The following is a 24,731-nucleotide window of genomic DNA, read 5'->3' as shown; positions in this document are numbered from 1 at the left end:
TAGAATACACCCCAGATTGCTTCTAATGTTCAGAGATTAGCAGTTGGAAAAACTCTTCAACCATTTCATTCTTCAAATTCAGGCCTTCCAGTTTTCCATGAAATCTACACTTTGTCCTTCAGGGAAAGGCAGTGAACATCTAAATCCACCAACAATATCCCATTGTTTGGGCCAAGTGGTAGTCCAACTGCATGAGCCAAATGGGCATTCAAAATACAATGAAGTCAATTTGCAATGAACCTATGTGATGATTTTTTGGACTCCTACAGCTATGAGGGTAGGTGGAATCATAACTTGGATTGTGCAAAACTAGGTCAAGAATGTAGAATACACAAATGACAATGCCAAATAGACTCCCTCCTGTTCTTATGAACTTGTCGAAGTTGAGGTTTCCCTGGACCTCAAGCCAGTCCTCTCCCTGCACATCCTCCTGAATCTTATGTTTTGCCTGAAGAAAGAATCACGGTAAAACATCCAAAACCCTCAAGCCTGGTCCTGGGAATATAGGAAGGTTGATCTTAGAGAACTGATATCTAATGGGAATACAGAACAGCATTCTATAGTCCATGTTGTCCTTTGCTTTATTGATGTCTGGTAAGTTTTGGATAAAATAAGGAATTGGGAGTTCATCATTTGAAGTAGGTACACAATATTTACACTGTTATATTCATTCTATAGCTGGAATCCCTTTGTTGCTAAAATCATTGAAAAAATGGAATTGGATAATGGAATTTTTGAGTACACATTCAGGAATATATATAAAGTCCACTATCTAGGAATGTACAATAAGAAAATGTAATAAAATATTCAGTCAATTAAAGTTCCGTAAGGAAAATACTGGCCTTTGAGAAACAGAGATATCTGAGGAAATTGAACTGTAGGCCACAGGAATGGACCTGGAAATAAAATTATTATCAAGAAGAATCTCCTCCAGTCCATGTTCCTAGATCTTTTCTGTCCATGCCAAGCCCCCGACTAACTTTCTCCATTCAGAGCTTGTAACCACTAATGAAGCAAATAGAAGTCCCTAGCTTTAGAGAGATGCAGTACGTAAAGGTTTCCACTGGGTCACAGGAGACACTCCTCGAAAGGGCACGCTTGAATCTGGCCAATGTAAGGAAAGCTGTTCGGCAGGTAGGCCATGGCCGTTCTCAGTGACATCATCATTAGCCTCTCCCTGAAAAATCCCTTGTATCCTGGAGAGCCCTAGCTTCTTCTGTGATGTCACAAGTGTTGTTGTGACTGCAACTGCCTCTCAGATATACCTTCAGTACCTCTAGGGGTTACTAATTGGCCCCTAATTCAGAATAAAGAGCTATTTGGGAGGGACAACAAAGAGGATGAAGAGATCAGAGATGGGGAGAAGGAAGCTGGCCTCTGTCTTGGTATAAAAAAGGAAGAAATACGTTGTCAATGGGAAAGCTCTGAGTCCTGGGTAGGTTTTGAGTGGGTTCATTGAAGAGATAGCCTTGATCTGAGTCTTCCACATATGCGAATCAGGAGCTGGGAGCCTCTCAGAAGCATCTGGACTTCCCTACTTGTTATGGTTCCTGTAAGTCAGAGAATTTATATCATTCATTTCTTTATACCCGAAGTCAGGTGTTGGGAAGGGCACAGTTGTTTTCCTGGGAGCTCATGGCTTTTATTCTTTTTGCGCAGAAGAAAAAGGTCCTAAGGAAGTAGGGAACGACAAGTATTGTGTCCTCAGCTCAGAGTAAACTCCTCCATGCTTTGGATTCCTATAATGCATTTTGTGTCTGACACTAATATCTGGGAGAGAGAAGTGCTTCTAGTTGAGACTTCATCATCTCAGTCTTTCCACTAGTATTACTCTGACTCCCATTTACTGACAGTGACCCTTTAAATTTCTGAGTCAGTAGCTGAGATTAGCTGGCAGGATTTTTTCTTTTATTTCTTTCATTTTTTTAGCAAATTTTATTGCTTTTTTTAATTGACATTTCTATATTTACATTTTAAATGTTATTTCCTTTTCCAGTTTCCAGTCCATAAGAGCCCTAACTGGTCTCCCTACCCTTCTTGTATAAGCCCCCTTACTGCACCTTGACATTCCCTTGAACTGGGAGTCAAAAAAGGTTGGACCAAGGGCTTCTCATTCCATTGGTGCACAACAAGACCATCCTCTGCTACATATGCAGTATGAGCCATAGGTCTGTTCACGTACAGTCTTTGAATATTTGGTTAGTACCAGAAAGATCTAGATCGTTGGCATTGTTTTTCTTATGGGTTTGAAAGCCCCGTCAGCACTTGTAATCCTTTCTGAAAATCTACGAAAAAGAGACCCGTTTTCAGTTCACTAGTTTGCCACTAGATTTCACTTCTGTATTTGACATGCTCTAGGTGTGTCACTCAGGAAAGATCTATATCCAGACCTGGCAGCATGTACTACTTAGCTTCATCACTCTTATCTAATTTTGGTGGTATGTGTATATATATATATATATATATATGTGTGTATATATATATATATATATATATATATATATATATCAAATTTTGGTGGCCCCTAAAGCTATGAGGTTAGGAGGAATTTTAACATGGATTCTGCACAACTACCTAGGAATGTAGAATCCACAAATGACAATGCCAAATAGACTCCCTCCTCTTCTTATGAACCTATTGAAGTTGAGGATTCACTGGACGTCAAGCCACTCCTCTCCGTGCCCCTTCTCCTGAATTTTATGTTCGGCCTGCAGAAAGAATCATGGTAAAATATCCACAACCCTCATGTCTGGCCCTGGTAAAACAGGAAGATAGATATTAGAGAATTGATATCTAATGAGACTACAGAAGCACATTCTATACTCCATGTTGTCATTTTCTATCTGATGCCTGGTAAGTTTTGGATAAAATAAGGATTTGGGTGTTTATCATTTGAAGTAGGTACACAATATTTACACTGTTATATTCACTCTACAGCTGGGCCCCCTTTTTTGCGAATATCATTGCAAAAACCTTGAATTGTTAAACGGAATTTTTGAGTACACATTCAGGAATATATATAAAGTCTCCTATCAAATAATGTACAATAAGAAAATGTAATACAATATTCACCTAATTAAAGGTCTGTAGGGGAAATACTGCCCTTTGGGAAAAGGAGAAAACCTAGGAAATTGAACTGTATGTCACAGGAATGGACTTGGGAATAAAATTATGATCCAGGAGAATGTCCTCCACTCCATGTTCCTTGATCTTTTTTACCCATGCCAAGCCCCTGACTAACTTTCTCCATTCAGAGCATGTAACCACTAGTGAAGCAAAGAGAAGTCTCTGGCTTTAGAGAGATGCAGTACGTAAAGGTTTCCACTGTGTCACAGGAGACACTCCTGGAAAAGGCTCCCTTGAATTTGGTCAATATAAGGAAAGCTGTTCAGCAGGTAGGCCATGGCCGTTCTCTGTGACATCATCAATAGGCCTCCCTGATAAATCTCTTGTATCCTGGAGAGCCCTAGCTCCTTCTGTGATGTCACAAGTGTTGTCGTGACAGCAACGGCCTTTCAGATATTCCTTCAGTACCTCTAGGGGTTACTAATTGGCCTCTAATTCAGAGGAAAGAACCATTTGGGGGGGAGAACAAAAAGGATGAAGAGATCAAAGATGGGGAGAAGGAAGCTGGCCTTCTGTCTTGGTATAAAAAATGAAGAAGTACCTGGTCCATGGGAAAGCTCAGTGTGTCCTGGGTATGGGTTGAGTCAGTTGCCTGAAGGGATAGCCTTGATCTGAGCCTTCCACATATGCGAATCAGGAGCTGGCAGCCTCTCAGAAACATCTGGACTTCCCTGCATGTTATGGTTCCTGTAAGTCAGAGAGTTTATATCATTAATTTCTTTATTCCAAAAGTCAGGTGTTGGGAAGGGCACAGTTGTTTTCCTGAGAGGTCATGGCTTTTATTCTTTTTGCCCAGATGAAAAAGGTGCTAAGGAAGAAGGGAAAGACAATATTGTGTCCTCAACTGAGAGGAATCTCAAACAGGCTTTGCATTCCTATAGTACAGTTTGTGTCTGACACTGATATCTGGGAGAGAGAAGTGCATCTAGTGGAGACGTCATCATCTCAGTCTTCCAACTAGTATTACTCTGACTAACATTCCCTGACATTGACCTTTATACTTCTGAGTCAATAGATGTGATTAGCTGGCTATCCTCTTTTCTTTTATTTCTTCCAATTTTTTTTTATTTTTCAGCAATTTTTATTGATTTTTTATTGTATATTTCTATATTTTCATCTCAATTATTATTTCCTTTCCCAGGTTCTTGTTCATAAGATCCCTAAATGGTCCCCCTCACATTCTTCTATTACCCCGTTTACTGCTCCTTGACATTAACTTGAACCGGCTGTCAAACCTAAGGAGGACCAAGGACTCCTCCTTCCATTTTTGACCAACAAGGCCATCCTCTGCTACATATGTAGTTGGAGCCATAGGTCTGTCCATGTACAGTCTTTAAATATGGGTTTACTACCAGAAAGCTCTGGTTCATTTGCATTGTTGTTCTAATGGGGTTGAAATCCCCTTTAGCTCTTGTAATCCTTTCTCAATATCTAACAAGAGGTCAATTTTCAGTTCACTGGTTTTCCACTAGCACTCACTTCTGTATTTGACATGCTCTAGCTGTGTCTCTCAGGAAAGACCTATACCAGTACCTGCAGCATGCACTTTTTAGCCTAATCAATCTTATCTAGTTTTGGTGGCTGAATAAATAAATAAATATATATATATACTTTTTGTGGCTCCTACACTTATGGTGTTAGGTGGAATTTTAACACAGATTCTGGGCAACTAGGTCAGGAATGAAGAATACACAAAGGACAATGCCAAATAGACTCCCTCCGGTTCTTATGAATCCACTGAAGTTGAGGTTTCACAGGACCTCAACCAATTCCACTCCCTGCCCATCCTCCTGAATCTTATGTTTGCTCTGAAGAAAGAATCAGGGTAAAACATTCAAAAACCCTCAACAATGGCCCTGGGAACACAGGAAGGTAGATATTAGAAAACTGATTTATGGGGTTGGGGATTTAGCTCAGTGGTAGAGCGCTTGCCTAGCAAGCGCAAGGCCCTGGGTTTGGTCCCCAGCTCCGAAGAAAAAGAAAAAAAGAAAAAAAAAAGGAAACTGATTTATAATGGAACCACAGAACCACATTCAATAGTTCTTGTTTTACTTTGCGTTACTGACCTCTGGTACTTTTTGGATTAAAAAAAGGATTTGGGAGTTTATCATTTGAAGTAGGTACACAATATTTACACTGTTATATTCACTCTCTAGCTGTGACTCATTTGTTGCCAAAATCAATCCAAAAAAATGGAATTAGAAAACAAAATTTTTGAGTACACATTCAGGAATATATATATATATATATATATATATATATATATATATATATATATCCTATCAAGGAATGTACAATAAGAAAAAGTAATACAATATTCACTCAATTAAAGGTCTGAAGGGAAAATACTGGCCTTTGGGAAACAGAGAAAACCTAGGAAATTGAACTGTATGTCACAGGAATGGAACTTGGATTAGAATTATTATCCAAAAGAATCTCTCCTCCACTCCTTGTTCTTAGATCTTTTCTACACATGCCAGCCCCTGAGTAACCTCCCTTCAGAGCATGTAACCACTAATGAATCAAAGAGAAGTGTCTAGCTTTAGAGAGATGTAGTATGTAACAGTTTCCACTGTGTCACAGGAGACACTTTTGGAAAGGGCACCCTCATATCTGCTCAATGTAAGGAAATCTGTTCAGCAGGTAGGACATGACCGTTCTCAGTGACATCATCATTAGCCTCTCCCTGAAAAATCTCTTGTATCCTGGAGAGCCCTAGCTCCTTCTGTGAAGTCACAAGTGTTGTCGTGACAGCATCAGCCTCATGGATATTCCTTCAGTACCTCTAGGGTTTACTAATTGGCCTCTAATTCAGAGTAAACAGGCATTTGGGAGGGAGAACAAAAGGGATGAAGAGGTGAGAGATGAGGAGAATGAAGCTGGCCTTCTGTCTTGGTATTAAAAACAAAGAAATATGTGGTCCATGAGAAACTCAATGAGTTCTTGGTAGTGGGTGAGTGGGTTTGCTGAAAAGATAGCGTTGATCTGAGCCTTCCACATATGGGAATCAGGAGCTCAGAGCTTCTCAGAAGCATCTTGACTTCCCTGCTTATTATGTTTCCTGTAAGTCAGAGACTTTATATCATTAATTTCTTTATTCCAAAAGCCAAGTGTTGGGAAGGGCACAGTTGTTTTCCTGAGAGCTAATGGCTTTTATGCTTTTTGCCCAGAAGAAAAAGTTCCTAAGAAAGAAGGGAAAGACAAGTATTGTATCCTCCGCTCAGCGTAAACTCCTCCATGCTTTGGATTCCTATAATGCATTTTGTTTCTGACACTGATATCTGGGAGAGAGAAGTGCTTCTAGTTGAAACTTCATGATCTCTGTCTTTCAACTAGTATGACTCTACCATTCCCTGACAGTGACCCTTTAGATTTCTGAGTCAATGGGTGAGATTAGCTGGCAGTTTTCTTTTTTTTTTTTTCTTCCATTTTTAAATTTTTTTCTTTTTACTTTTTTTTGGAGCTAGGGACTGAACCCAGGGCCTTGCACTTGCTAGGCAAATGCTCTACCACTGAGCTAAATCCCCAACCCCTATTTTTTTATTTTTAAACCAAATTTTATTGCTTTTTATAATTGGATATTTCTATATTTACATTTCAAATATTATTTCCTTTCACAGGTTCCTGTTCATAGGATACCTAGCCAGTCTGCCTCCCCTTCTTCTATAACCCCCTTACCATCACTTGAAATTCCCTTGAACCGGGAGTCAAACCTAGGAGGACCACGTTATTCTCCCTTGATTGATGCCCAACAAGGCCATACTCTACTACATATGCAGTTGCAGCCATAGGTCTGTCCATGTACAGACTTTGAATATTAGTTGAGTATGTGAAAGCTCTGGTTCGTTGGCATTGTTGTACTTATGGGGTTGAAAGCACCTTCAACTCTTGTAATCCTTTCTCAAAATCTACCAAAAAGAGGTCCATTTTCAGTTCACTGGTTTGCCACTAGCATTCACCTCTGTCTTTGATATGCCTTAGCTGTGTCTCTCAGGAAGGATCTATATCTGGTTCCTGGCAGCATGTACTTCTTAGCTTCTTCACTCTTCTCTCTATATATATATATGCATTGGTGCCACCTACAGCTATTATGTTAGGTGGATTTTTAACATGTATTCTGTGCAACTAGGTCAAGAATGTAGAATCCACAAAAGAAAATGCCAAATAGACTCCCTCCTGTTTTTATGAAATTATTGAAGCTGAGGATGCACTGGAACTCAATCCACTCCTCTCCCTGCCCATCCTCCTGAATGTTATGTTTGGCCTGAAGAAAGAATCGTGGAAAAACATCCAAAACCCTCAATCTGTCCCTAGGAACAGAGCAAGGTAGATATTAGAGAAATGATATCTAATGGAACTACAAAACCGCATTCTATACTCCATGTTTTTCTTTGCTTTACTGATGTCTGTTAATATTTGGATAAAATAAGGATTTGGGAGTTTAACATTTGAAGTAGGTAAGCAATAGTTACACTGTTATATTCACTCTATAGCTGGGCACCCTTTGTTGCCAAAATCACTGCAAAAAAATGCATTGGAAAACAGAATTTTTGAGTACACATTCAGGAATATATATATAGACCCCGATTAAGGAATGAACAATAAGAAAATGTAATAATATATTGACCTAATTAAAGGTCTGTAGGGAAAATACTTCCCTTTGGGAAACCGAGAATATGTAGGAAATTGAACTGTATGTCAGAGGAATGGACCTGAGAATAAAATTATTATCTAGAAGAATCTCCTCCACTCCATGTTCCTTGGTCTTTTCTGCCCATGACAATCCCCTGACTAACTTTCTCCATTCAGAGCATGTAACCACTACTGAAGCAAAGAGAAGTCTCTAGCTTTACAGAGATGTAGGACATAAAGGTTTCCACTATGTCACAGGAGACACTCCTGGAAAGGGCACCCTTGAATCTGGTCAATGTAAGGAAAGCTGTTCAGCAGGTAGGCCATGGCCATTCACAGTGACATCATCATTAGGCCTCCCTGATAAATCTGTTGTATCCTGGAGAGCCCTAGCTCCTTCTGTGATGTCACAAGTGTTGTTGTGACAGCAACGGCCTCTCAGATATTCCTTCAGTACCTCTAGGGGTTACTAAGTGGCCTCTAATTCAGAGTGAAAACCATTTTGGAAGGAGAAAAGGAGGATGAAGAGATCAGAGATGGGGAGAAGGAAGCTGGCCTTCTGTCTTGGTGTTAAAAAAGGAAGAATTTCATGGTACATGGGAAAGTTCAGTGAAACCTGAGTAGGGGATGGGTGTGTTCGCTGCAGAGATAGCCTTGATCTGAACCTTCCACATCTGGGAATCAGGAGCTGGGAGCCTCTCACTAGCATCTGGCCTTCCCTGCTTGTTATGGTTCCTGGAAGTCAGAGAGTCTATATCATTATTTTTTTATTCCAAATCCAGATGTTGGGAAGGGCACAGCTGTTTTCATGAGAGCTCAGGACTTTTATTCTTTTTGCGCAGAAGAAACAGTTCCTTAGGATGAAGGGAAAGACAAGTATTGTGTCCTCAGCTCAGAGTAAACCCCTCCATGCTTTGGATTCCTATACTGCAGTTTGCGTCTGACACGGATATCTGGGAGAGAGAGGTGCTTCTAGTTGAGACTTCATCATTTCAGTCTTTTCACTAGTATTACTCTGACTCCTATTCCCTGACAGTGACCCTTTAGATTTCTGAGTCAGTAGATGAGATTAGCTGGCAGTTTTCTTTTCTTTTATTTCTCTCATTTATTTGCATTTTTTAGCAAATGTTATTGCTTTTTTACATTGGATATTTCTTTTTTTTTACCCAGTTGATAAGATATAATTGCCCACTTAAACATACAAAGTCCGGTACCATCCATCCCTTAAGGACATTGACAACAACCTGTAAATACACAGAGCAGAATCTTAACATCCCCTGCCATGGCTTCTCCCTTCTCTCTGTCTCCTGTCTTCTCCTCTCTCTCCTCTTCCTTCAAACTTCTCTCCCGCCCATCCTTCCTTCTCCTCCAATGACAGGTCTCCTTCTATCCTGTACCTGCCCCTCACCTGTACTTTACAAATTCAATGGCAAGGTTCTGGTGAAGTCACCTGATTCCTGAGTATGTGACTAAGCAGCTGTCCTTGCGGCACTGGAATTAGCATCAAAATACAGATAACTTCAAGACAAACCACAACATTTCCCCCTTTTTGTCCAGTTAAAATGCCTTTTCACTTATATATAAATTGAGTACAATTATTACCATTCTACAATTTATAAAGCATATGATATTCTCAACACCCAGTCCATCACTATATCAGTTAAACAGAACATTTAGTTATCCATTCCAACCTAAGAAAGGCTTAAAATCTATATTATATCTTGCATAGCTTGTATAGTATCTGATAACTATCCAATAAAATATGTATATTCAGAGTTATACAGCCTGATAGGCTATGAGACTATAATCAGTCTTCAACCCCGTCAGAAATCTTGGAATGACCAAATATTTATACACATAGGAAGCCTGACAGGGCTTCCAGAACTGACAGGTTGTAGAGACAAATCTCCACTAGCACAGTCCCCTGTTAGCAGCATGTGAGTTCAAGTCTTCAGCCTTCTGGCCCAAAATCAACTGCCAGACTCTTAAAATGCAGATTTTGAAGGGCTGATCACCCTGTCTTGGCAGGGTTTATCAGTCAACTATTGTGCAAAATTTGTCCTTTTCTGGACAGTATCAGTCTGCAGATGAAACAGGCAGTTTTGTCCAGTGTCTGCCTAGCCACAAAGTATTGCCTCACCTGGATGTAGAGATGTTCAAATTCGTCGTTAAATCCACCAAAGGGGAAATGGTAGGAGCAGATATGTCTCAACAAAAGATAAATAACTTTAAATCTCAAATTTTGTGGATTTCTGATGTTTTTGAAAACCATCTATCTATGTAAGACAATCTGGACTGTTGTTCCCATATCTTAATATCTTGAACGTACTCCCACAATATGTTTGCTACTTGGCCCTTAACTCACATGTGTAATCAACTCAGAAGTTTGTAATGACATCAATAGAAGGACTGGCTCTAAACCTTGTACTTTTAAACTCTTTTTAACAAATAAATTCTGTATCAAAGCAGAGTTATGATTTTAGCTTAGTTAACAAATGAGATTACAACTGTATAACTCATACTACTCATATCCCCCTGTTAAATTACAACCATTTCTAAATTCCTGATAAAAACAACTTAGAATAACCAATTTCAGCCCCCCAAAGTCCAGGGAACTGGGGCGACGACTCCCCATAACTTCTTCAAGCTGCACATGGGGGTTGAGATATCCTTGGTGGTAGGTGGTAGGAAGAATGAAGGAAATGCTGTAGCCAATGTGTCCTGACTGGACCCAGCTGAAAGTGCTTGAGACCAGGAATCCAAGTAGTCACACACTGTAAAATACAACTCTCAAGACAAAAGTTAAAATCGAGATATCTTTTTGTCTGATTCTCCTGTATAAATTTTTCAGGCGGTCTAACACTATGAAATCTGATCAGTATGACTCTGCGAGGTTTCCAGAGCCTAATCACACTTTTTAAAAACACAAAGACAAAATCTTTCTCCCAAAATACTGTGTTCCTAAGTCTGTAACCAGAAAAGCCTGTATCTTGCACTGTCTCCCAGAGTAATAATATAATCATAAAACTCAAAGTCACAGCCATCATGAAGACTAAACAATTTTTTAAAAAGGAAGTCCCAAACCTTTCCCTAAATTCATGTTGTTTCCTTCTATTGACTTCAATAATTACCAATGTATAAAATATCGACTTTTGGCCTTAGCATCGTATAGAAAACAACTGCACTGTCCTCATGAGTCAATGTTTATGCCGTGGCTGGGGGACAGCATTTTACTACATGCCTCCATGACTTTAGTAATCTGTTTTAAAATTAATACCTGGTTAGTGATTGTATCACCTCACTGTTGCACATTTAGTCTATTAATATGTAATTTCAATATTTACAGTTATTATTTCTATCTGAAGATATAGTTAAATATATTTACGTTAAACATTTTATTATTTATCTTTGAACAATTAAAACATTTTATTCCTCATAGAAGCACATGTGAGCTATTGTAAGGTTGATCTTCTCTATTAAGAATTGCTTACATTTCTGTGGTTCATCAAGAGTCAAGAAATATTTTAACATATACAATAAACTACCAGTTCTATTTTAATTTTCATGCTTTAGAAAAGTTATTTGTAGAAATATTTTATTTAAAAATTTGAATTGTCTTGAAATCTGTCTTATAAACAAAATCAATATTAGGAAGAGATGGACAGATCTTTCCAATCATTAATTAGGCATTAATATGTTGCTAATGCCCTGAAAACAAAATATTTAACAATAATGTGAATTAAAGTCTTATGTGACTTATTAGTATATCTCATGTACAGAATTTTTTATAATAAAACTTTGTTGTCATAAAATTACACAGATGTTTTCAAATATCCAAAATAATATCAGAAGCTTTACTTTTCTTTGAATGTTCTATGCTCACATTCTGTCTCTCTCTCTGTCTCTCTCTCTCTCTCTCTGTCTCTCTCACTCTCTCCCCCTTTCTCTGTGTGTGTGTGTGTGTGTGTGTGTTCCTGTGAGTATGTGGTTTAAGAATATATGCATACCTTCACTCCTTCTTTAAAAGGGGAACAAGAATACCCTTGGCAGGAAATAGAGAGGCAAAGATTAAAACAGAGACTGAAGGAACACCCATTCAGAGCCTGCCCCACATGTGGTCCATACATATACAGCCACCCAATTAGACAAGATGGATGAAACAAAGAAGTGCAGGCCGACAGGAGCTGGATGTAGATCGCTCCTGAGAGACACAGCCAGAATACAGCACATACATAGGCGAATGCCAGCAGCAAACCACTGAACTGAGAACGGGACCCCCGTTGAAGGAATCAGAGAAAGAACTGGAAGAGCTTGAAGGGGCTCGAGACCCCTTATGAACAACAATGCCAAGCAACCAGAGCTTCCAGGGACTAAGCCACTAACCAAAGACTTTACATGGACTGACCCTGGACTCTGTCCCCATAGGTAGCAATGAATATCCTAGTAAGAGCACCAGTGGAAGGGGAAGCCCTTGGTCCTGCTAAGGCTGAACCCCCAGTGAACGGGATTGTTGGGGGGAGGGTGATAATTGGGGGAGGATGGGAAGGGGAACACCCATAGAGAAAGGAAGGTGAAGGGGTGAGGTGTTAGGGGGATGTTGGCCTGGAATCCAGGAAAATGAATAACAATTGAAATGTAATTAGGAAATACCCAATTTAATTAAGATGGAGGGAAAATATGAGTAAATAATATAACCAATAAGAAATGGAAAAATCATTAAAAAAATTTTAAAATGAAAGGTTATAATGGGACAACTTGAAAATCAGCAGCAGAAATCTGCCTATCTATGTACTTTTAGTTTACAGAAGTAATATGTCCTGTCAGTTATGATCCATTGTGTTAAAAATCTTATTTATAATCAAGTAATAACCAGTTAGATTTTGTTTCATCAAACTAAATGGAATGTTTATTTCCTACATAAATTAGATTAATTATAATTAATTCCACTGTAATGAAGATACTGAGGTTGTATTTATACATGGATATACAAGGTTGTATTTATGCATGGATATACAAGGGACATCACAGTGCCTTGCAAATATCTGTGCTTAATCAATGAGGTCTTTGTTATTTCATATTTTGGTCATGAAAGAAGAAGCCTTTTCATCCATGTAGAGTATTTAGTTCAGATATTCATAACTACTTCAATGTTTGACTACCTCTTATGTCAGAAATATATCAAACTAAGTTTTAAGTGATTGAAGAAACAAAAATCAGCATATGATTAATGGACAACATGCATCAAAAGAACATCTTTCTAATGAATGATATCAAACATTTAATGAAAGCACAACACCAATACTTGTAATATTATTCTATGAAATGAAATGGAATAGAGTTATCACATGTTTCATGTAACATAACAAGAAATCAGATATAAAATTCCACAACAAACAAGGGACAACAAACTAGGAGACAATGGAATATTCTCTGTTAAACATGAAAGCAAATTTTTATTTTATATACCCATCGAATATTACTGTTCAAATGTTAAGATGGCCATCCTACAGAATAACTTAAAGGGAGACGCTGTAGTGCATGATGTGCATTCTTTTCATCATATCAAGCCTATAACATGTGATTTAGGCAAAAAGAGAAAGAGAGTTCCGAAGTACTATTTGTGTTCCAAATAACATAGTGATTGTCTCTTGTGAAAACAATATGGAGCCTCACCTCTCAAACTTGACAAAAGCAAATTCGACATTACTGAAGGATCTGCATGTTTCACCTGTATGCTTGAAATAATGAGTACAGTATGGACCTCAGTCCAATGCATATGAGCACCAAATATCTTCCAAAAGACTCACACAGCTCAGGATGGCATTTTAATTGCAGGCACAACAGAGTGAACAGTCAGCCTCCATGCATGTTCCCAAATCATTTGATATGGCATTACCATAAAGTATAGAAAAGGATAGGAATTCGCCTTAGGACACTCTACCCATTTTTAGGTGTGCAAAAGTACTGAAAACATACTTACACTGTCGAAGACATAATTTAACCAAAATATGGAACAAATTCTAATCCACAGTAAGTAGGAAAACTCATAAACCCCATAGCAAGATTTTATGATAAGCCAGGGAAGTACCAATTATCCTGAAAATAGAGGAAAATTTCCACTTTATTTCTATTGGAATAGAAATCAGTGTGGCCCTTATGGACATAAGAATAAGGTAGTTCAAAAATTATAAATCACATTCAATGCTCCCTCCGTGTCACTCATTGTAATGTAAACAAGTTACATATATGAGCATATCAGACATACATCTGTGTCATTGCAATGTAGTCCGAGACAGTTCTATATCAAAACAAATACCAACTAGAAAAAATAAAAATAATATAAAGTATATATTAACATTAGCAATAAAATTCTCTCTCATAAATGATACATGAATTGTTTCATTCCTTCAAATAGAACACATGCAATTGTACTCATTCATCTTAATGAGGTATGAACAAACTCAACCAAAAAATATTTTATCAAATGGCATTGACTGCCAAGGACTGATTATCAGGCAATCGATCAGCATTATAACTCATTAAATGTCTGCATTGGAACAGATATCGGACAGCATGGGTATTGAATCTGTATAATTCCATGCATCATTGGATTTAACATAATTACACCTTCTCCAGATAAAAGGAATCATAGGAAGATTGAGGAGATTTTGTAAACATGACTTTCATACAATAGGATATGAACAGAGAAAATGCTCAACTCCTGACTCAATGTTGCCTGTGAGACTGTGCTTCCCTTCAATAGAAAACGGAAGACAAAATGTCCCATGATTCAACTCAAAGCCTGAATGATGTGGATCATTTATAACTTCTCAACTCTAGTCTTACTATAGAAGTTCTGTTGAAATCTATTGGGTTCACACATATGGCTGTTTACACGTGATCTGGTTCAAGCTGTCCAAAAGAACATTGCCCCTTGGAGGATTTGTGTCATGGCAGTTGTGGATGGAGAACATGATCTTCAAAACATGTTTTGGAAATGTTTTGATCAAAAGTTTTCAGACCTCAGATGTAGAGCTTGAGGCCAGAATTCTCCTATTGTATCCAGGGAGAACATAGGATGAATGGAAAGGAGCTGATGAATATAATTAAGTGAATCTCCAGACAGCAGAAGTCTTAAAATATACACATAGGTGTAAATGCGTGTGTGTTATGTTTGTCTGAATAAAAAACAGGTTTCAGAGCTGCTCCAGGCTAGATCCTGGCAGACAGGAGGAAGCTGTGTGCTTTCACTGTTGCCTTTTGCTTCCTGTTGTTTTTTCTCATCTTGTGCAGTTTGACTGAACCCAGTTGCTTTTGGAGGATAAAGAATAGTGAAGATAATGATGGACATTTGCAAAATGACTGTGGTTTTATCCTTTGTACAATCGAGGGACCTATTGAAGAAAATTTTTATAGTAAACTTCTTAATTACATTAATTTTAGGTAAGTCATTAACATTATTCTCTCTTTCAATGTCATGAATTTGAAATATATAGCTCTGACAAAAATTGTCAGATTCAGTTGTGTTTTTCTCCCTGTAACTTTAGGAACAACTGAAAATTAATTATAACATCGATCACTATTTTAATACTTTCAAATATGTCACAGTTTAGCTGAGCTTTACTACACTGCGTTCTAGTTCACAAAGCTGGAAAATGAGATATCTGTTGACTCTTTGTACATAACATATGGTGAAATATGTGTTCTCATTTGCCTTGAAATCGCATTTCCCACTTTAGGCAAAATTTCAGTGCGATGAGACTGCACCACTGCCTATCCTCCAATGTCTGTCAATGATTCCTGTCTGCGCGTGCATCAAAGGCCCCTCTAAAAAGCTTATCTTATTTTGGTCTCTAAAAGTTGTGCATAAATTCATATACTGAAATATATATGTGCAGAAGGGAGGGAGGTCTACTATACTTTATTCCACATAGTATTATTATTGCATACACACTTGTGAATATACATATATCTTTGCTTTTTAAAATACTCTTTAAATGAGCCCCTCCTGTCATTCTGGAGTTGTCACTGAATATGGAAAAAGCCTACTGGGCTTCATACTATTTTACCAGAATACTTTCTGGTCTAGTCATGCAAATACCCAGTCACATATTAAACTTATTGACAGTATGAGATTGATGTTTACTCTTCCTTTTACTATTTGAATAAATGTAACATTAGAGAAAATCTAGGAGGACAAATGTACTTCTTATAGTACAAACTTAACTGCAATTGAAATTTTATGTTTTGAACACCTCCTTTAATCATCACTATGCTTGGTTTTAGAATACCAGCAAGGAAACTCGAGTTTTTTCTGGTTATGTTTTTTGCAACTGATGAGATCAACAAGAATCCTTATCTTTTATCCAACATGTCTTTGCTATTTTCCATCATTTTTGGCATGTGTGAAGATACATTGGGAATTGTGGATGAAGAATATTCACAATCAAGCAAAGGTTTGGATTTTACTAATTTTATCTGTGGAATGGAGCCAACTTGTAATGTACAGCTTACAGGACCATTATGGAAAATATCCTTAAAACTGGCAATTAAATCCAAAGGTCCAAAGGTAAGAATGTGAGACACTGTATGAATTAACAACGTTTAAACTACCTTTACATGTGCCTACAAGAAAACTTAGACCCATAATTTCTTAGTATACTGTTACACACACACACACACACACACACACACACACACACACATAAACACACACACACATACACACACACACACATATATATGTATATATATATATATGTATATTTAAATTACTGGTCTAACAGGCAAAACTGAATACTCAGACTTGTAGAGAATAGTCTAGAATATAAAAGGAAAATATAGAATATTTGTAGTATAATCATTCTATCCTTAAACTGAGTTATGAATGGTGAGTAACATTACTTCTATATGACTCCAAACATCCTAACAATCATATTCCTCATGGGGATATTTCGTCCTCTCTTAAACACTCTCCAGATCTTCTTTGGACCATTTAACCCTAACCTGAGTGACCGTGACCAGTTTCCCTATGTCCATCAGGTGGCATCCAAGGACACGTGTTTGTCCCATGGCATGGCATCCTTGATGCTTCATTTTAAATGGACTTGGATAGGACTGGCCATTACAGATGATGACGAAGGTATTCAGTTTCTCTCAGACTTGAGAGAAGAAATGCAAAGGTATGCGATTTGTTTAGCTTTTGTGAATACGATCCCAGAAAACATGCAGCTATACATGTCAAGGGTTAAGATTTATGACCAACAACTTATGACATCTACAGCAAAAGTTGTTATCATTTATGGTGAAATGAACTCTACTCTAGAAGTCAGCTTTAGGAGATGGGGAAACTTAGGTGTGCAGAGAATCTGGATCACAACCTCGCAATGGGATGTTATCACAGATATAAAAGATTTCAGCCTTGATTTCTTCCACGGGACTGTCACTTTTGAACACCACCACAGAGAAATTGCTGAACTCAGAAATTTTATGCAAACAATAAACCCTTCTAAGTATCCAGTAGACATTTCGCAGTCTATGCTGGGTGGAATCATTTTAACTGTTCAATCTCGAAGAACAATAGCAAAATGGATTCTTTTACTTTCAACAACCCATTGGAATGGTTAGCACAGCACACATTTGACATGGTCCAGAGCGAAGAAGGTTACAATTTGTATAATGCTGTGTATGCTGTGGCCCACACCTACCATGAACTCATTTTACAACAAGTAGAGACTCAGAAACTGGCAAAAGCCAAAGGAGTATTCATTGACTGTCAGCAGGTAAAGCTTCATATATTTCACTATACTTAGATATATCAATGTGATCTTTCATGTCCCTGAGACACTCACATACAGTTTAGAGATTATTCTATTAGTCTAAAGATCTCTACACTGCAAACCTCTCAAATAAATCTTTTACATGTATGTATATCATGCACAGTGATAACTTTTAATAGGAGACAATATATTTTTATGAATATCAGTGAATTTTGTGAAAATGTGTTTCAACGTTTTGCCACATGATTTCAAATTTAAAAAAGGAGCCAGGAGGAAAAAATCTTAAGTGTTGACAAGGATAGAAAATTTTTCTCAAGAATAGTTTCTCAAGAATCAGTACATGTGCTTTGATTAATAATTATTCATTTAAATTAATGATTATTTATAAAATCACAAATGATTAAGATTATGCATTTTATTAAGTTTATGTTTATTTCATATATGTATACAGTACGTATATAAAATACCTACTACCATTCTTTATGTCCACAGCTTCCCGAATTTTAGACTTCTACTTAATTCTTACATATGTGGCTTCAGTTCTTAAATACTATTTTGACAAACATGCACACACACACACACACAAACACACACACACATACAAACAGACACCATGTTACTTGTTTTCTGGTAATTATTTTTTCTAGCATGTTTTACAATCAAACATTAATATGAAGTATATTAATTTTTAGTTTTTCAGGAGGTATTATGTATTTTACTACATTTGATAACTTTCATACACCTGTCTTGTTGGAAAGACATTTAAAAATATGGTACATTCTCAATTAAGCATTGCCTACATTGATATGCATATGTAATCATCTAATGACGCATCTCATTTAGGTGGCTTCTTTGGTGAAAACCAGGGTATTTACTAACCCTGTTGGAGAACTGGTAAACATGAATCACAGGGAAAATCAGTGTGTAGAATATGACATTTTCATCATTTGGAATTTTCCACAAGGCCTTGGATTAAAAGTCAAAATAGGAAGCTATTTTCCTTATTTCACACAGAGTCAACAACTTCATATATCTGAAGAGTTGGAATGGGCCACAGGAGGAACATTGGAGGTATGCCACAAGTGTTATTTTTTTCAATATACATAAATTTAAAACATGAGGCACTGAAATAATAACCATGAGATGAAGACCAAATGCTTTTTTAATTTATATATTTTTAATATTTATTATATTTTATTATATTTTAAATGTTATCCCCACTCCCGGTTTCTCCTCCTCTGCACAAGATTGCCGTTTCTGTAATCAGTGGGAGGGATCTTGTGGAAGTTGGATGCCCTAGCATAGGGGAATGTTAGAGTAGCGATGCCAAAGTGGGAAGGTTGGTGGGGAAGCTCCCTCATAAAAGCAGAGGGAGGGTGAATGGGGTGGAGATTCAAGGTTTTCTTATAAACTTAGGAAAAGTTCATTAATTGTATGAGAGTCTTACATAACATACTTTGTTCTTATTCATTTGAACAGCTCTTACTTGGTGTATCCTCTCCATGCAACTCACTGGTCTAATTTTTTTTTCACTTATAAATCTTGAGATAGAAACTGATGCCACATAAGCCTTCCCATTTGATCAATAAGTTTAAGAAGAAAAATTTTAAATTGCTATAACTGACATGCTACATATATAATATTACATGATATAGTAAATATTGTGTAAATTTCAGTGCACTGCAAGGTGATATATAATAATAAATTATCAAGGGAATATTTATAGCCAAGTCAGATAATGTCACATATATCAATCTATGGGTCATTGTATATATTATATATACATGAACTACACTGACTCACACGTTTTTGTGTGGGTGTGTGTCCGCGTGCATGCGTGCGTGTGTGTGTGTGTGTGTGTGTGTGTGTGTGTGTGTGTGTGTGTGTGTGTGTGTATTACCTCAGGTTCCCTCCTCCATGTGTAGTGTGACATGTACTGCTGGATTCAGGAAAATCCATTGGAAAGGAACAGCAGACTGCTGCTTTGATTGTGTCCAGTGCCCAGAAAATGAGTTTTCCAACGATACAGGTACATGATTGCATGAAGGAGAAAATTGTTGAATAAAAATATCTTCTATTTCAAAACTAGAAATATGATATGGCCTAGATGGAAACTGAAGACCTAAAATCTCCGTGTATCAGAATTTAATGATGGAATAATGTCAACATCTTTTGCACTCAAGGAAATAAACTGTAATTTCTTCTACAAACAACTCATGTCTCTCACAATATAGTGGCTACTGATTTTATATTATGCAGAAAATGTTTACAGTAACATACATGTGTAACACTTTTAAAAACAATAATTTTAACCATAATCTTTGCAGATGTTTATTCTTCTTTGATCCTTTGTACAAAGAATCTTGACTACATTATCAGTCCACAGTCTTTCCCTCTATAACACAGCTTAGTGCCTGACAAACACCAGATGCTCAGGATAACAGTTGTTCTTTAATGAAATGAACGTTAATGCCTTACATGGCTTAAAGGATTAAGAGTTTCTTCTAAAAGTTTGAACAAGGGTGAAAATTTCAAGAATGCAGCAACAGATGGGACAGTGCTTATCACTAATCACTGTCTACCTAAGCAAAGAAGGATGAATGTCAATATCCATAACCTTCACGCCATAACCTTCAATATCCATAACCTTGGAATGTGTACTTGGGAAAAAAGAGATTATACAACAAGAGGGATATGCACAGATCTATGAGGCATATTTCTTCAAGAAGGACAATATTCCCTTATGTGAATGGTCTTTGCAAAATTAATTATATGCTCTAGTGCCTATGTATAGGTATAGACACAGTGCACAACTCTCAAAGCAAACAAAGTATATAGTGTCTTTCATGCAATGGCATCAACAACTATATCTGCACATTACCTTTGTCTGTTTGTAGTAAATTTATGATTTGAGGAATAAAATAACCTGGGAATATAAGTATTATTAATCACATTTTCTTTCTTCTTGGTTTAATAAGTTATTTTTGTTCCATTCCCTGTGATGATGATTTTTTCCATCTCAAAGCATAGGTGAATAGAAAGCAATCTTAAGTTAATGGTCGCTAGAGCAATAAGAAATGTAATAGATACTGAACATCAAATTATTTATTTACATATCCTCTGAATAATACAAATAAGAAATTAACTACAGAAATATGATATTTTATAAGGGTTTATTGTTCTTTGCCAGCAGATATGGAGCAGTGTGTGAGATGTCCAGATGATTCATATGTCAACTTAGAGCAAACACAGTGCCTCCAAAGAACTGTGTCATTTCTGGCTTATGAAGATCCACTGGGCATGGCTCTAGGCTGCATGGCCCTGTCCTTCTCAGCCATCACAATTCTAGTCCTAGTCACTTTTGTGAAATAGAAGGACACTCCCATTGTGAAAGCCAATAACCGCATTCTCAGCTACATCCTGCTCATCACTCTAACCTTCTGTTTTCTCTGCTCATTGCTCTTCATTGGACATCCCAACCAGGCCACCTGCGTCCTGCAGCAGACCACATTTGGAGTATTTTTCACAGTGGTTATTTCTACCATGTTGGCCAAAACCATAACTGTGGTTACAGCTTTCAAGCTCACTACTCCAGGGAGAAAGATAAGAAGGATGATGATAAACGGCGCAATTAACTTTCTCATTCCCATTTGTACTCTAATCCAACTTGTTCTCTGTGGAATCTGGTTGGTGACATCTCATCCCTTTATTGACAGAGATATACAATCAGAACATGGGAAGGTCATCATTATTTGCAACAAAGGCTCAATCATTGCCTTCTACTTTGTCCTGGGATATTTGGGCTCCTTGGGTCTGGGGAGTTTCACTGTGGCTTTCTTGGCTAGGAACCTTCCTGACAGATTCAATGAAGCCAAGTTCCTAACGTTCAGTATGTTGGTGTTCTACAGTGTATGGATCACCTTCCTCCCTGTCTACCATGCACGAGGGGGAAGGTTATGATAATTGTGGAGGTTTTCTCTATCTTGGCTTCTAGTGCAGGGTTACTAGGGTGTATCTTTGTCCCAAAATGTTATGTTCTTTTAGTTCGACCAGATTTAAATTTTCTAAAGAAATAAAAAGATAAATTGCTTTATTAAAAGTTTGATACTTTCAAAATATTAGATGATACTCAACTTATCTGTTTTACTTTGTCTTAACAAAGGTATTCCTTAATCATAAAAAAAAAAAGTTTAAGCAGTATACCTACAGATAGTATTTACACCGCAGGGCAGTATTGCTTAAAATAATACCAATTAGTAAGTTTTGGTGGCAAATTATCTCTCACAAATGTAAACATATTGAGAACAGGAAACCTCAAATGAGGAAGAACTACCACCACTTTGACTTGTAGGTGTGTGTTTAAGGAATGTTCTTAATTAAGTATTAGTATACGGTGACCCTGCTGCCTCTGGGTAATGCCAACTCTAAGCAAGTTGTTCTGGGGGTTATAAGGAAGAAGACCGTAGATAGGATGGACATAAAACCAGTAATCAGCATTATTCCATGGACGCTTGTTGAGTCTTTGCATCCATGTTCTTATCTTGGCATTATTCAATTATGTGTGACCAAGAGACAGGGGGAAATAACACTTGTCTCATATATTCCTTTTAACCGTGGTGTTTTGTTACAGCATCAGAACCTAAGACATCAGCAAATTGATAATTTGGCTTATATGGGAATAGGAGTATCTTAGATCACTGATGCAATAAAAGGCATTGATTTGAAAAGAGAAAGAAGATTGAATCATAGTAGAGTGTGGAGCACAGTTACAGCATTGAATATTCTTTATGGATATCACAGAGCCCTGACATACTGGAATGGCTTTATAATGTAGTATGAAGATATTCAGAATATCCAATAACATACTAAGAAGAGTACAGTATATGAAAAGTACTGTGGGGTTCAGATTATGTCTGCTCTATAAGGCTCTTGAATGTTATATGAAAACAGCATTTCATTATGAAATGTGTTTCTTTCAGTGAGAAAAACAATAATGAAAATAATGTAAAGCACAATATCTTTTCACAATTAGGTCACCAAAGTCGAGGAACAAATCACTTTTGATGATGAATCTCATTACACATTTTGTCAAAATAGGAGAAACAAAATATTATTCAGTTTAATATTACATACACAAAGAAGTAAATACAAACACATACTCATTGCTATTTGCCAACATTATTTGGTGAAATATTCACAAAATATTGCTTCTTCCGTTATTTTTCACTCTGATTTGATAGTTTATTTTTGAGACTGTAATTTAATTGCTTTTTTTGTTATATTTCCTGATTCCAACAAATCATTTGTATCCCTCCCTGCACTCCTGAAATGCACATGTGCTCTTATATCAATATTACTGAATGCATATATGTATTTTATATACATATACATTTTGAAATATAAACTGTAGATTCCATCTAAATTTGCATACATTTATATTCTGATGACTCATTACTTGGTACTACATGAAAAAAATCTTTGTTCCTTTCCTTTGCAGTGACAAATACTCCCATGCATCTATATATACTATCCTGTTAATTGTTATTTAAGGTAAAAGTTTTTTAAGCTTACTACCTTCCATACTGGCATACACAGTGTAATGTTTATTCATCGGATTGTACTTTTAGAGACATATTCCCAAAGCTTTTTGTTTTACCTTTGCTCCTTTCAGAATATTTGTGTTCACAGCCAACTTCCTCATCCTTTGATTTTCAAGATCTTTTCCTTTAACTTTTGCACTTTTCCCTGTCCCTTGGGAGAGGGAAAAACTTTTAAGAGGATACATCCATCTTTATTCCCTTCACCTTTCCTCTAGTAGCATGTAATATAATTTCTAGCAACTTCAATTCTAGTCTTTAGAGCTAAAGCTTCTAGTTGGGGACTAACACAACTTCTACAATACAGATAGAAAACATGTAGTCCCCATTTTCTGCCCACTGTCACATGTCCCTGGCTGTGAAGTAAGTTTCTTAGTCTGATCCAAAAGTGTTAAATAACTTCTTGGGGAATTGTACTTAATCATTGAGCATATTGTCACCAAATTCAACTTTTGATGAACATTCACACGGGATTCAAGTATTTTCAAATCATTTGCCCGTTTTTTAAGTCTATCCAAATGTCTCTTCCTCAGGGGTCTTTTCCACCAAGTTCTTTTTTTTTCATTGAATTTAATTTAACTTTTTACCTTTTTATTTCTTCTTTATGAATTTCACATCATGTATCCACACAGGTTCCTTTGAGAAAGCATACACAAAATATTATGTTGGTTAATTTTTTCACCTTGATACAAATTAGAGTCACTTGAGAGGAGGGAATGTGAACATGATTTTAGGGTATTTCTTTGATCAAAGATCAATGCAGCAGGAAACAACCAAATGTGAGTAATGCCCCCCTCCCCTTAGTCCATCAGCCCTGGACAGTATAGAAGAGCAGGCTGAGCAAGCCAGTAACTTTATTCCTCCACAGTACTATTTAGTTCCTGCTTAATTTTTCCCTACATCAGATTATAAGTAGGAAGCCAAATGAACCCTAAAATTCCCCAAATTGCTTTGGTTAGTGTTTTAGCACAGTGACAGAAATTGATTTCAAACTTGCTGGCAAATTTGACTCAAATTAAGGACTGAGTCTTAAGCACAAAATAATATGATTGAAGTGTTTTCTTAAGTAGTTTCTTTTTAATTGAAGCCTAATGATCACTGGAGGCATGGCAGTACTTGATCAAAATTCTCTCAATTGGAAGAATGAGGCAAGGATGGGTTATGAGAAACAAAGTCAAAATCGAGCTGAGTGATGCTAGATCCCTTTAGTAATTGTGAGCATCTGTACTTTTAATATGAATAGAAATATTTTCAAATATTTTTTTTGGATTGGGGAGATAGTTTGGCAATGAAGGGAATTGTGTTCGCGGGCTCACAAGATTCTATTAGTACACCTCTTAGTTATCATTTCCCACTTTTATCCTCATGCACCCATGGACATATGAGTCTCTCTCCAGCACTTATACATGATTTAAAACTATAGGGAAAACAAAACAAATAAAAAGACAACCAAAATTCTATGAATAAGTTCTCTGATTTACTTCTTTTTTCTCCAAAGTGAAGTTCTACTATTCAAATTTAGGCTCAAATTCAAGAACCCATACTAATCTTGAACATTCAATTTTTCTGCCCAAGCATCCCTAAGGGATTCTGGCCT

At 37.0% G+C, this 24,731-nt stretch overlaps 1 pseudogene across 1 annotated transcript; it reads left to right on the top strand.

Annotated features, from left to right (window-relative positions):
• Nucleotides 1–7,255: 7,255 nt before the first annotated feature.
• Nucleotides 7,256–21,613, top strand: Vmn2r116l-ps38 (vomeronasal 2, receptor 116 like, pseudogene 38; annotated as a pseudogene). The gene is made up of 7 exons (XR_015633704.1): nt 7,256–7,452; nt 15,052–15,201; nt 16,045–16,327; nt 16,801–17,540; nt 18,381–18,608; nt 19,443–19,566; nt 20,731–21,613. The product of XR_015633704.1 is annotated as a vomeronasal 2, receptor 116 like, pseudogene 38 (transcript).
• Nucleotides 21,614–24,731: the final 3,118 nt, after the last annotated feature.

This window comes from Rattus norvegicus, chromosome 11, assembly GCF_021556685.1.
Source record: "Rattus norvegicus strain SHRSP/BbbUtx chromosome 11, alternate assembly SHRSP_T2T, whole genome shotgun sequence".
Classification (NCBI taxonomy): Eukaryota; Metazoa; Chordata; class Mammalia; order Rodentia; family Muridae; genus Rattus; species Rattus norvegicus.
The sequence above is the reverse complement of the archived record's forward strand: the minus strand, read 5'-3'. Positions and strand labels throughout refer to the sequence as shown.